The sequence below is a fragment of the Artibeus jamaicensis genome, unplaced genomic scaffold (genome assembly GCF_021234435.1).
Source record: "Artibeus jamaicensis isolate MK-2021 breed Jamaican fruit bat unplaced genomic scaffold, CSHL_Jam_final contig_426, whole genome shotgun sequence".
Taxonomy (NCBI): domain Eukaryota; kingdom Metazoa; phylum Chordata; class Mammalia; order Chiroptera; family Phyllostomidae; genus Artibeus; species Artibeus jamaicensis.
The window spans coordinates 2,477,671-2,491,635 of NW_026521826.1; the positions used below are offsets into that span (position 1 = coordinate 2,477,671).

Sequence of the window (13,965 nt, forward strand, 5' to 3'; positions counted from 1 at the left end):
ATTTCCCTTCCTATAGTCCACCTGAGTTTGAAAAACTTTATGTAAGTAACCCCACAATTTCCCCACAAACCCAGGTCAAATCCCCGGTGGCCACAGGGGTAGTCAGTTCCCCTCTGCATAACACTAGTCTCCCACTTCCAGGAATTCCTCAGGACGACAGCTCAGGACACCACATCCCCACAACTGCCTCAAGGTTCACCTTTGGTGAGAATGCTGGAACAATACCATGGTTCTCCTCCTCTAGACAAAAGCGAACAGCCAAGACCCCACCACATGCTCTTAAATTAATCAGCACTGAGACCAGAATCCAAGTCCCGAATCATCAGGAACCTGTCCCTAACCTTATCATCAGGAACCTGAATCCAAGGCCTTAGCTGTAATTTACATCATTCTTTCCAAGTTATCTTAATTCACGAAGAGCTACTTTCTCCTCAGAGCTCTTAACATAACTGTCATTAAATATGTTTTGGGTAATATTGTGCAATTCTTTAACTACCTCCCTTGCCTGTCCTGCCATGAGGGGACCCCATCAGTCTTGTCACCTGCAATATACCCAGGGCTAGGCGAGTGCTGGAGCATAAGCAGCTCCGAAGGAGTGAATGAAAAGCAAGAAACAGCCTGAGTAACAGCTTGTCGACTTACCAGGGCTAAATGGCAACCTACGCCAGTTTGCCAAATGAGTTTCTTTCTTTCTTTTTTTTTTTAATGTATACCTTTTTTTCCCATTTTTAAAATTTTATTATTGTTCAAGTACAGTTTTCTGCATTTTCCCTCCACCTGTCTCCTCACCCCAGCCATCCCCAACCTCCCTCCCCTTGGTTTTGTCCATGTGTCCTTTATAGTTGTTCCTGGAAACCCTTCGCCTTTCCCACCCCCCATTATCCCCTCCCATCTCCCCTCTGGTTACTGTCTGTTCTTAATTTCAGCATCTCTGGTTATGTTTTGCTTGCTTGCTTGTTTTGTTGATTGAGTTTCTTTCTTTATTGACGAGGTACTGGAATCAATATCGGATGGGTAAAGTGCAGATGCCTTTTGGCTGAGTTTTAAGTACTTAGCATAAGGAAAAAGTTCAGATGGAAAAGGCCCAGCACTTCTTGCACTAGAAAGGAAAAGGGGAGAAAAATGTTTTGCTTCAAGAAAGAAAAGCAAAAACAGGCCTAGATGAGCGAAGGCAGTAAAGGAAGTCTCGCCCAGTTACCCCAGCACTAGGCGGCCCAGCACTACGTGGCCCAGTGCTGCGCGCACAGGCTTCTCACTGGCACCGCAGCTTCCCAGGCAACGCATGCCCAAAGGGAGATGCAAAGTGGGACGGTGCCCACGGCTGCTTTCTCTAGACTTAGAGAATAGTCACGACTCCCACGAGATACCTGGGGATTTCTAGAAGCACCTGCAATCTAGATGTCATATAACCAATCTTCCTGACCCACAGAAAATTCTGGAGGGACAGGCAGACCGGACAGTAATAACAACAATAAGCCATAGTACTAATCTACTACATTTTGTCTTTTGGAGAAAAGTCTTCCACTCCTCAACCACCCCCAAAGAAAATCAGTAAAAATCTCTTCCTCCTTTACTTGCGACATTTTAAACAATTAAGAAATCAAAGGAAAAAAGAAAAGAGGGAGGGAAGAAGGGAGGACACTGTCTATCCTACTACAGTGCAGGAACAGGATTTCTCATTGTACTGCTCTCAAGCAAAAGGAAATCTACTCTTCAACATCCCAGGAATGGACTTGCCAGGCCATAGGGACACGAGGCTGGCCATTACAAATAACCATAGCAAGCCCACCACACTGGACCACTCTGAAACTTTTCTCCTTCCTGCAAAGGTAACATTCCAGAAAAAAAGTAAAGCTACTGAACTCTGACCTCAAATCCAGCTTGGTTATGCTGCTTACATTGCCCAAGGCCACAGGAGGGTTGAAAAATAAGATTTAGAGAGTCTGATATTTTCCATTTGAGTTTCTTTTTTGGCTTTAGTATGGAGAAAGGTACCATTATTTCAGAAGGAATGTTGATCCTTCTGATTACATACTTCACACATTCACTTACAGGTCACCTCTGCACTGCAAAATACCCTAGTACATGCAGATTAAGACTCCCCAAATAAGGAACAGTAACAAAGATTGCACCTGACAGTATCTATAACCACAACTTCCCTCTTTAAATTCTCCTAATTTCAAAAAGTATTTGCATCATCCTCATGATCAACTTACTTCTAAACAGTTTTCTCCAAGACCATTTTTTCATTTTGCACATTGGAGAAATGAAATGGTCAAAATTTTACAAGTGGAAAATAGAAATATGTAAACGACAAAAGCATTCAGTGGCTAAACCTGAGACCGCACAATGTGTTGTTTTTTGTTTTTTGGTTTTTGGGTTTTTTTGTGTGTTTTTTTTTTTTTTTCCCATAAAACACACACTCAAAACTACTCAGGACTTGTAAGGAAATCCCTTATTTATTTTCTCAATGCAAAGTCTTCCAGAAGCACCCAGCTCTAAAACCACTGCTACTCCTGGTGCTACAAAGAGTTCCTTTCCAACTTATACTTCTCATGAATCTCAATTTTTAAATATTTTGAAAACAGAAAGACTGACTTTTCTGTCAATCTATTCTTCAAAGGTGGAAACTGCATTGCTTTTTCTCTTTCTTACCTCCCCTTTCTGTACAGGTGGGAGGAATAACTTTGCAAGGGTATAAGAAAACTGGTTTGTGTTCATCTTACATGGAAGTGGCAAACCACTGCTGTATAACTGGCCATGCAATGTACTGTAGTCTGATGTGCCTGGTAAAGGTGCAGAATCAGTAACTCCCCCATTTTCACACACACACCCCACCCATGGCTGTCAAGTCAAAAATCAAGCAAGGATGCCTTCATCCTCAGGGTGTGTCTTGGTGGCTGAGTAACATGAGTGACTTTTCCTTTCTACAATTTTTCAATTTTTAATACATACATATAATTTTATACTTAGTAGTTTCAAACTTTAAACTACTAACACTAAGAAATATCTACACAGGCATGCTGGACAGTATTTCAACTTAAAGCAACTTGGACAGCTAAAATCTCCAAAGCAGTGTAGGAAGAACATGACCAGAGAAGAAAGAAATCCTCAAGTTTAAAAATATAAATGTAGCAGGCCTCATATGGTTTTTCTGTACTTCCCTTGATTATCCACTCATTCTAACCAGACGACTGCTCTGTTGGCATTGATTAAGATCTTGTAAGGGGAAGGAAGACCATGGTACCTTGCTGCAGACAGCAAGACCTAAAATTTATCCTTTCAAGAGGGTCCCTGTCCAAATTAAAGAAGGGGCTTCACCATCCCCTACCCATTATGTTAAAACTTAGCCATCAGCATCCATACCATCCCCAAGGAACCTGGAAATGCTTGGGGAAAAATTCAGAACCCAAATTTTAGGACTTCTTAGGTGCAGACGCCACCCAAGATATTGGGTTCCCTGGAGCGGCGGTAGGAGAGATGTGTCAAAATGAAAAAGTTACTTAGAGACTGGAAACAGTGCCTATGTCACCTTTAAACCAGACGGGCAAACCCCTACGGCCCCTCCTTTGTTTGCCCAGGCTGCGGCTCTGCTGGGCCACGGACCCCGCATCCGGACGCCCCGGGCGGTGAGGGGCGCGCCGAGGGGTCGGCATCTGGCCGCGCGTGGCGCACGCCGGGTGGGCAGCGCATCCCCTCTCCAGAAGGGGTCTCTTCATTTTCTGGGCCAAAGAAGCAACAATAAGGCGACCGGAGCGGCAGTCCGGGCTCCCTCCTTCGTGGCGCCCACCGCCTCCCCAGGACCCCCCGGGCACGGGATCACCGCGAGGTGTCCCCGCACAGCCCGGCCCTGCGCCCTCCCCGGGAACTACGCGGGGTGACCGGCGGACCCCGCACGCCCAGCGCTCGCAGCGACCCCCGCCTCACAGCCCCCGCTGCTCTGATGCCCGGCGGCAGAGAGGAGAAGCCCCGCGGCTCTGGCCGCCCGGGGGTCCCTGGGGCCGGGGTCGGAGCAGGGCGGGGGCCCCACAGTCTCCCGGCGGGCACAACGCCTCCCCGGAGCTCCCAGTCTTTGTGTAAAGTAAGTGCAGAAGCCGAACCTACCTCAGCGCGCGCACAAAGGCGCTGGGCTGCCTCCTCGGCGCTCGCTCCGGGCGGCCGCGGCGGTGCTCAGAGGCCCCGCGGCTCTAGGCGGCGGACTCCGCGTTAGAGGCGGCTCGGAAGGTTGCTGCTGCCCGACAGACGCGGGGCGACTCTTTCACACCCTTGGCCCGGCGCGTCCGAATTAAGCGGCAGGGCGGGTTGGGGGCGGGGCGGGGCAAAAGCTGCTGAGACCCCGCCCCGGCCCCGCCCCGCCCCGCGGCGCGGGCCTCGGGCGCCGCTTTCCCGCTGTAGCTTTTGGAGTGGACTGGCCCGGAAGATGCGGGAGCTCGGAGAAAGTCTGGGGATTTGGTTCCGAGAGGTTTTCCTTCTGTTGCTTTAGTTCGTTTGGCTTCGGAAACTCTCTAAAGAGGAGAGGGAATGTTGTAATAAAAAAACTAAGTGTCCCCAGATGAGAAAGATGTGAGAAATCGAAGGTGGCTGCTGGGGGTCTGGCCTCCAACCCCACTCCACACCTGTGACGTTCAGAGATGTCTGTCCCATTGAAATCCTGCTAATAAATCCCAGAGGAAAACTCCAAAGGAATCAGGGAGGAAAAAAAAAAGATTTGCTGTAACTATACAAACTTCAAGCTGGAGCTTGAAACCCAGTGACCTGGGAATTTACTCATATTCCTCACCCCCTTTCCCTCCCTGCCAAAAAGTAACTGGAGATTTTAATTTCTGCGCAAGGAAAAAGGCGTTTGTTTCACATCTTTTTTCTCTTCGATTTTCTTTCTTTTTTTTTCCCAGCTCTCTTACAGTAAATTACTTCTCTACCCAACCCTAAAATTCTTAGATTACCATCCACCTGAATCTTAATAGGTATATAAACAGGAGATACCTGTTTCAGAGTCACAAACAAGGATATCAGGTTGATGGATTTTAGATCAAAAGTGATTTAATTTTCTTGGAAACAGATGAGTAAGTGCTTATTTGTTGGGAAGTTTTTCTGACTAAAACAGCTTGGGTCATGATCACACAGAAAAGTCACATCAATTATGGATTTCAATAAACACATTACTCCAAACACACTCTAAAGCCACAGCTCTTGAAGGTTCTGGCCATCCTTAGGTCCCTGAAGCCCAGTGAGGGGTGGAATAACCAGCCACAGGATTCAGAGAAGGAAAAGCTCCTTAGCCTGAGAAACTGCGCTGCGTAAGCTTCATCCATGGTGTTCCCCACCAGTCTTCCCTCTCTCCTCTCCTTGCATTATGCTGTTTCTGTTCTTGACATTGGGTCCACCAGTCACCAAACCAGAACCTGGGATCCAGTCTACATTTTCCTCTCACTCCTCACATGGGATTAAGTACAGGATGCCTAGATTGTCCCACCCCCATCCCACTGGTCACAGTTGACCTTTGGGGTCTGTCACCACACTGTGGCATGAGTCTCCCAGCTGTCCCCAGCCTTCAATGTCACACTCTTTTCCTCCAAACTGCTTCCCCAGTGAAATTTCCATGTGCAAATATGCCCAGGTTTATCCTCTTCTTAAAAGAGGATGCCCAATTTCTATAACATGATCAAGTCCAAGCTCCTTAGTACAGAACACCAAAGGTCAGCATACTTCTTCATATCACCTTTAACCACTTCTGACCTCTTCCTCCATCCCCCAAACACCCAGGGCTTCACTCAGCCAGAGTGCTGTGTGTGCTAAATGGCCTCGCTCCGTTAATATGAAGGCTGGATGAAAGAATCTGTCACCTGTTATGTTCTTCCCCATGCCTCCCCTCTGCCTCCATACCTTAACCCCCACCCTCTCGCCTCCCAAGAGCTTCTCTCCTCCCTGAGACCCAGGTTCCTCTGAAAAGACTTCCCTCTCCTGCTCAAACTGAATGGACCTTTTCTGCCTTCCCCACACCTAGCACAGTCTTGTTATTATCGTATGGTTTTGTAAATGTGTGCCCTCCCAGAAGAGAGAGGGTGCTTGATATAGATGCATATCTTTACATCCCTGTGCTTAACACAGTGTCTGGCATATGAAAAGTGTTAGGGACTAAATTGTGTTGTCCCCCACCCAAATTCATTTGTTGAAATTCCAACCCTCGATATGATTATTTGGAGATAGGGCCTTTAGAGAGATGATTAAGGTTAAATGATGTGATAAGGGTAGGGCCCTAACCCGGGAGGACTGGTGACCTTAAAGGAAGAGGAAGAGACTTGAAAGATTTCACTCAGTCAGCACACAGAGAAGAGGTCCTATGAATACACAGATAGAAAGCCACCATCTATAAGCCAGGAAGAGGTCTTACCAGAAACCAACCCTGCTGGTACCTGATTTTGGACTTCCAGAACTGTGAGAAAACAAATGCCTGTTGTATAAGCCACTGTTATGGCAGCCCAAGCAGATTAATATTAAAAAAAAAAAAAAATGCAGCCCTGGCTGGTATAGCTCAGTAGATTGAGCACGGGCCTGTGAAGCAAAGGATCGCTGGTTTGATTCCCAGTCAGGGCACATGCCTGGGTTGCAGGCCAGGTCCCCAGTAGGGGACACATGAGAGGCAACCACACATTGATGTTTCTCCCCAACTCTTTCTCCTTCCCTTCCCCTCTCTCTAAAAAAAACCAAAGAAGTAAAATATTTTTAAAAACATGCATTGATTCCAGACTTTAAACTTGGAAAAGCACTAACTTGCCAGTGAGCCTGTAACGTCCCCCCCACCCCCGCAGCCTGCACGAACCTCTGTGATACCAGGACAGTGGGCAGAGTGTCTGCAAGTGATAAGTGACCACACAGCCTTTCCCTCGCCCTGCAAGAGATGAAAACATGTAGCTTATTCCACAGTCTGAGGTATAAAATGTCCACGGGCTCTCAGCCATGGCCCTTCTATGGTATTAAGAACTGTAATTTCTTTTAAACCAAAAACAATAAGAGGAAATCAAACTTCGTTAAGAGATAAGACACCGCGACTCATTTATTAATGACCCCATTAATGACTCATTAAGACCCCAACACTGTTTGGGGCCTGAATATTTCATATTGTTCGGGAATCTTAGCAAGATTTTGATCCATGTAGGATCAAGTATTTAACTGGGTTGGGGTGCCTGGAGTCACTGTGGGTTGACCCCAGAAATAAGACCTTTACAGTTATGAACTAGAGTGATATTTATTTTTATATCTATACCATCTACCAACAGCATCTGGAACATAGTAGGTGCACAAATGAATACGCCTGGATTTTCGGGGCACAGCTAGACTCCCAAGGATTACACCAAATGACAGCAGACTCTCAGCCAGAGTTTGATGTTCTGTGCATTTTATATTCTGGATGAGGACGGGACTCCAGAAAGGTCAGATGAGCCAGTGGCCCAGGCACCTAGTGCTCTTCGTGGGTTTCTGCTCGCAGGATTACACGGTTTATCAGGCACATGGAGGGCCTTTGTGACTTGCTTTCTGCAAATACAAGGCAAAGAAAATACTGCTCTAAATGATTTTTTAGACATTTAACCCATCATCATTGGGAGATTCTCTAATCTCACATTACTAGAAAACATATACAATAATTTTCCATCCTACATTCCTCACCCACAAGGTCCCACATACACTCAGCTTTCACCTCACCCTTTAGCTTTGACGTCTAGGGGCCTTTTAAAGGGGCCTTTTAAATTCACTCCTAAGGAAAACAGAAGAAAGCAGAGACAAATATTTGAGGACATAAAGTAGAGCAAAGCAAACCAGTTAGGAATGTTATGTTGTTGTTGTTTTTGAATCTCCTACTTTGATCATTTTCCCAATGATCAGTCTTGAAATTGTTGCATTACACCCTATCATCCTGAGGAGCTCCAACGAGATGAGAAAAGCTTAACAACGCCCTAAGTAAGGGAAATTTATTTTTACGTGTATACTCTTTTGAATCTTAAATTTTGCACTGTGTACATGGACTTTGAATGAAATGCAATTTTAATTTTAAAATCATACTTAAAGTCATGTTGTTTAATATCAGTATCTGTTATCTTTTACTGCATAACAAATCACTTCAAGACATAATGGCTTGAAATTAGAGCTAATGGCCTGCTCACAATGCTGTGGGTTGGCAATTCGCATAATGCTAAACTGGAGCAACTCATTTATGCTCCATTTGATCCTAGCTAGGCTCCGTCATGTATCTGCAGTCAGTTGGGAGGTCAACCAGGGACTAGCTTGTCCTGGTTGCCCCAAAGTCCTTTGAGGTCTGGTAGCCTCAAAGTCCAGATGTTACATGGAGCTGTCTGCTTGGGTGCCTCATGCGCCACTCACACAACTGTCAGCAAGCTCACTATAATCTCCCCACAGGACAGCTGGGCCCAAGAGGGTGAAAGAGGAAGCTGTAACCTCAAGGTCATTCTACTACTCAAAAATATCACAGAGACATCCCAAATGCAAGGTTTGGGGAAATGGACTCTACCCCCTGATGCTAACCATATTACAAAGGGACCTGAGCACTGAAATAGGAGAAATCATTAGGCCCATCTTTGCAAATAATCTTCCCCTGAATCAGTTGTGGAGGCACACAGTGGGGTAACCACGCCAGGTAGATAACAGCAGTCTCAAGGAAAATCATTCTGATTATAAACAAACCAAGAGCCCTTTGCGATTAAACATAAAACCCACAACAGATTCAATAAAGCACTAAGGTTTCAGGACTCTAAAGAAGCTAAGGATGATCAGGTTCTAAATGGGAGTATTATTTATTGCTACATAACAAATTACCATAGATGTAGTAGCTTAAGCTCATTCTTGCTTTTGTTTACACATTTTCTGGCTAGATTCTCTGATCAAGTCCCCCAGGTTAGAAATCAAGATCTTGGAGAAGTCATAGGTCATCTCATGTAGAGCTCAAGATCTTGTTGGCTGATTCAGTTCCCTGTGGTTGTAGGATTGAGGCCCCTGTTTCCCTATTGGCTGTCACCTGGGAGCCACTCTCAGCTCCTAAAGGCTGTCCACATACCTTAGTGTGTGGTCCTCTCCATCATCAAGTCAGCAATGGCACAAGAAATCCTTCCAGCGCTTCCAATCTCTACCTCCCTTCATTTGTGAGGAGGTAAGGCCCACCTAGATCATCTGTCTTAAAGTCAACTAATTTGAGACCTTCCTTACATTAGCAAAATCCCTTCACAGCAGCACCTAGATTATTGTATTGTTGAAAATTGGGAGAAGTTATGAATACATGGAGGTCCAGAAATCTTAGAGCCTAGCTCAAAATTCTGCCCACACCATCAGAAATATATCGTATTTTTCAAACTATAAGGCACACCTCCCCCCAACCAAATTTGGGAGGAATAATGACTGTTAATGCTACTGTTGAATTCTGTTTATATTTACATTGGTGAAATATTATGTGATTTACATTATTAAATATTTTGCCACATTTTTTGCTTCAAAAAATTTTTTCTACCCTGGCTGTTGTAGCTCAGTGGATTGAGCACGACCCTGTGAACTAAGGAATTGCAGTTCGATTCCCAGTCAGGGCACATGCCTGGGCTGCAGGCCAGCTCCCAGTGGGGAACACACGAGAGGCAACCATACATTGATATTTCTCTCCCTCTCTCCTTCCCTTCCCCTCTAAAGATAAATGAATAAAATCTTAAATTTTTTTCTTATTTTCCTCCTCTAAAACCTAGGTTATGTCTTATGGTCCAAAAACTATGGTAGATAGATAGATGGATAGGCAGACAGATAGACAAATGTTCCTTAGTACAAAACATAAAATGTGAGGGCAGGCTGAAGATGGGGGCCCTGGGGAGATACCACATACAAACTCATCAGTTTCTTAGGTAAACTGGGAGCCAGGCCTGAGAAGGAATTCCGATTAGGTAATAATCCATCTCCCACACTGCTCAATAGATAGTTTTCATTAAATCCTGATGAACTGATTACTAAAAAGTAAAGACAAAATTAAGAATATTAACTAATTTTATCACTTAAATAGCATAGTATGAATATAATACTATTTTCTTTATCTGATACTATTTGCTTAACTAGTTTGCACTGCTGTGAACATAATACAATGCACAATGTTCTTATGACCCATGAACATAATGCTTTTCAATGAAAAGATGTATAGAACTCATTTGTGGAGAATGTTTGTGGAAAAAATGTATGACTTGCCAAACAAATATAGTCAGTATGTACCTTTTTAAATTAGTAGTACTTGAAAAGGATCAAAATGATGACCAAATCAAAAAGAACATGCCATAAGCAATATCATAAGCTGTTATGTTAAATAGCCTTTTTGCATGAGTATTTGTGAGCAAAGGAATGGAATAATTTCATTAAATATGCTACTAGCACTAATAATAAAACTTAATATCCTCCTCTTTAATAGTTATCCACTCTACATCAGAACTGGGTTTTACAATGTAACTGAACACTATTTCTAGAGAGTTTAAAGTTTAGGAGTTTTAATTTTAAAATCTTTACAGTACTGTATTTGTTGTCTAAAATGCTTAATTTAGTTTTAACAAAACATTTGCTCTTTGTTGTTCATAATTTTAAAATCAAAGGGACTCTGTAAAATGGTGATTCAAATTTGTAACTAAGTATCACTTAAGAATCAAGAGAAACAGCTGTTAGTCATATAAACAACTACTGAATGATGCAAAGACCTGAGTTTTACATCTTTTTCTTCACATGAATCAAAAACCAGAAAAAAAGGATTTCCTGAGAGTCTTCCTGTATATTAAAACTAAAATTTCTAAAAAGCAGTGAGGGGGAAAAACATTCAAACTCTCATTCTGTCAAAAACATTAAGATATTTTAAAGTATATTTTATTGATTATGCTATTACAGTTGTCCCATTTTTTCTCCCTTTGATTTTCCTTTGTCCTGCACACCCACTCCCACTAGCATTTCCCCACTTTGTTCATGTCCATGGCTTCTCCATTTCCCATAGTATTCTTAACCTCCCCCTGTCTATTTTGTTCCTACCATTTATGCTTCTTATCCCCTGTACCTTTTGCCCCATCTCCCCCCACCCCTCCCCACTGATAACCCTCCATGTGATCTTCATTTTTGTGATTCTGTTCCTATTCTAGTTGTTTGCTTACTTTGTTTTTTTTAGGTTCAGTTGTTGATAGTTGTGAGTTTGTTGTCATTTTACTGTTCATATTTTTGATCATCTTCTTTTTCTTAGATAAGTCCCTTTAACATTTCATAAAATAAGGGCTTGGCGATGGTGAACTCCTTGAATTTGACCTTATCTGGAAAGCACTTGATCTGCCCTTCCATTCTAAATGAGAGCTTAGCTGGATAGAATAATCTTGGATGTAGGTTCTTGCCTTTCTTGCCTTTGAATACTTCTTTCCAGCCTCATCTTGCCTGCAAGGTTTCTTTTGAGAAATCAGCTAATTGTCTTATGGGAATTCCTTTGTAGGTAACTGTCTCATTTTCTCTTGCTGCTTTTAAGATTCTCTCCTTATCTTTAATCTTGGGTAATGTAATTATGATGTGCCTTGGTGTGTGCTTCCTTGAGTCCAACTTCTTTGGGACTCTCTGAGCTTCCTGGACTTCCTAAAAGTCTATTTCCTTTGCCAGATGGGGAAGTTCTTCTTCATTATTTTTTCAAGTAAGTTTTCAATTTCTCGCTCTTCCTCTTCTCCTCCTGGCACCCCTATGATTCAGATGTTGGGGCATTTAAGGTTGTCCCAGAGGTCCCTAAGCTTCTCATATTTTTGAATTCTTGTTTCTTCATTCTGTTCTGATTGAATGTTTATTGCTTCCTTCTGATCCAAATCATTCATTTGAGTCCTGATTTCCTTCCCTTCACTGTCAGTTCCCTGTATATTTCTTTTTATTTCACTTTTCACAGCATTCACTTTTTCCTCTACTTTGAGACCATACTAAATCAGTTCTATGAGCATCCTGATTACCAGTGTTTTGAAATCTGCATCTGATAGGTTGGCTATTCTTCATCACTTGGTTCTATGTATGGAGCTTTGATCTGTTCTCTCATTTAGACCATATTTCTTTGTCTTGGTGCACCTGTTACATTGTAAGGGGCAGTGCCTTAGGTATTCACCAGAATGGGAGAACCCACATTGCTGCATTGTGGTGCCCTATGTCAGAGAGGGATCAAAGAGGGAACAATACTGCTTGCTTGGCTCTCAGTAGGTTTCAGTCACTTCCTCCTCTACCCACAAGTAAACTGGGCCCTTTCTAGTGCTGATTCCTGCATGGGTGGGTCTGTGCATGTTCTAGGACCCTGTGGATCTCTCTAATGAACTCTCTTGTGAGGCTGGGAGCTTCTCCCACTGCCACAACCTCCACAGGTTTTTTTTTCAGTGAGAGGTTTGAGGCTTTCTTTCCTATGTTGGAACCCTGTGTTGTGTGGTCTGTCTTACTCCCAGGTTGTTCCTCCTGATTTATGTGCACACAAATGTGGGACCACCAGCCACCACTTTGCCATGCATCCTCTCTGCCCCGCCTGCCCATCTCCACCCCTCCTACGGGGTCTGAATGAATATTTCTTCTTTAACTCCTTGGTTGTTGGACTTCCATACAGTTTGATTTTCTGGCAGTTCTAGTTGTTTTTTGTTTTTATTTATTTTAAAAAAATATTTTATTTATATATATTTAGAGGGGAAGGGAAGGAGAGAAGGACAAGAAGGAATGAAATATCAATGTATGGTTGCCTCTCGTGGGTCCCCTGCTGGGAACTGGCCTGCAACCCAGGCATGTGCCCTGACTGGGGACTGAACCTCAATCTTTTGGTTCGCAGGCCCGTGCTCAATCCACTGAGCTACACCAGCCAAGGCTTGTTTTTTGTTTCTAAATCTGTTGTTGTCCTTCTCTTGGTTATGTGTGGAGGTGAACTGTATGTACCTATGCCTCCCTCTTGGCCAGAAGTTGCTGATCTTAAGATATTTTTAACAGCAGCTAACAATGAGCGAACCAACCATCTCTACATTGAAGCATAATAAAGACTATTTCTATATGTTTCCTTATTCAAATAATTAACATACAAAACAAATGGCCAATTCATTGAGAATATTTTTGCTCCAACACTTTTTTCTTTCTGATATACTTTCCAGATACACACATTTCTATTAACGGGAAGTAGCCCCTGAAACTCTTGCATTGGTAATAAATAATTAAATGCCATTTGTATGTACTGACATATGTTTTAAGTGATGCAATAAATAAGTGTATGGAGTAGTGAAGTGAAGACTAGGCCAGGTTAGAGGAGATGTTAGTCCTGGCTCTGCCACCACCTGGTTCTGAGACTTAGGACACAATATTTAACTCAGCAGCGGCTGTTTGCTCCGGATTTAATTCTTAGTGATTCTATAGTAAAATACAGATTTAGACATGCTCTTCTGTATAAAAATTGAAGTACTCTAGTATATATATATATATATATATATATATATATATATATATATATATCTGAATATATGTGTGTGTATAACTTTGTGTGTGTGTGTGTGTGTGTGTGTGTGTGTATTATGAGGGAGAACCCAAAGTATAAACTTGTCACTTTCAAAGTGCTCTCCATTTGATGCAATATATCTATTGAGATGTTTTTCCTACTGCACAAAACAGTTTTTGAACTCACTGATTTTGATACTTTTTAGTGCTTCTATTTTTTCATTTTACCTCTTCTACATCTGCAAAACGTTTCCATTTGAGGACTTTTTTCCTTTGGGGAAATTTTAAAAAGTCACTTAGGGCTAGATCAGTTGAATAGGGAGGGTAGAGCTCAGGGGTCATGCCATTTTTTTATCAAAAACTGCTGAACACTCAGAGCAGTGTGGACAGGTGTGCTTGGAAACCACCCATCATGAAATGGGCGAATGCACTGACAGAGTCTTCAAAAACAATTTCACTGAAGCCAAATGCAGCCTCTCA

The 13,965-nt window shown here is 43.0% G+C and overlaps 1 protein-coding gene across 5 annotated transcripts in view; it reads right to left on the minus strand.

Moving 5' to 3' along the window:
• Positions 1–13,965, minus strand: part of FAM107B (family with sequence similarity 107 member B) — a 205,631-nt gene that overhangs the window by 75,500 nt on the left and 116,166 nt on the right. For 4 of the 5 annotated variants that reach the window (XM_053665733.1, XM_037141263.2, XM_053665734.1 and 1 more), the window contains exon 1: positions 4,105–4,300. The exons of the other annotated variant lie outside the window; for it this stretch is intronic. The gene's annotated coding sequence lies outside the window, so the exon portion shown is untranslated. Of the gene's footprint in view, positions 1–4,104; positions 4,301–13,965 lie in introns of those variants that run through there. 5 annotated transcript variants of the gene reach the window in all.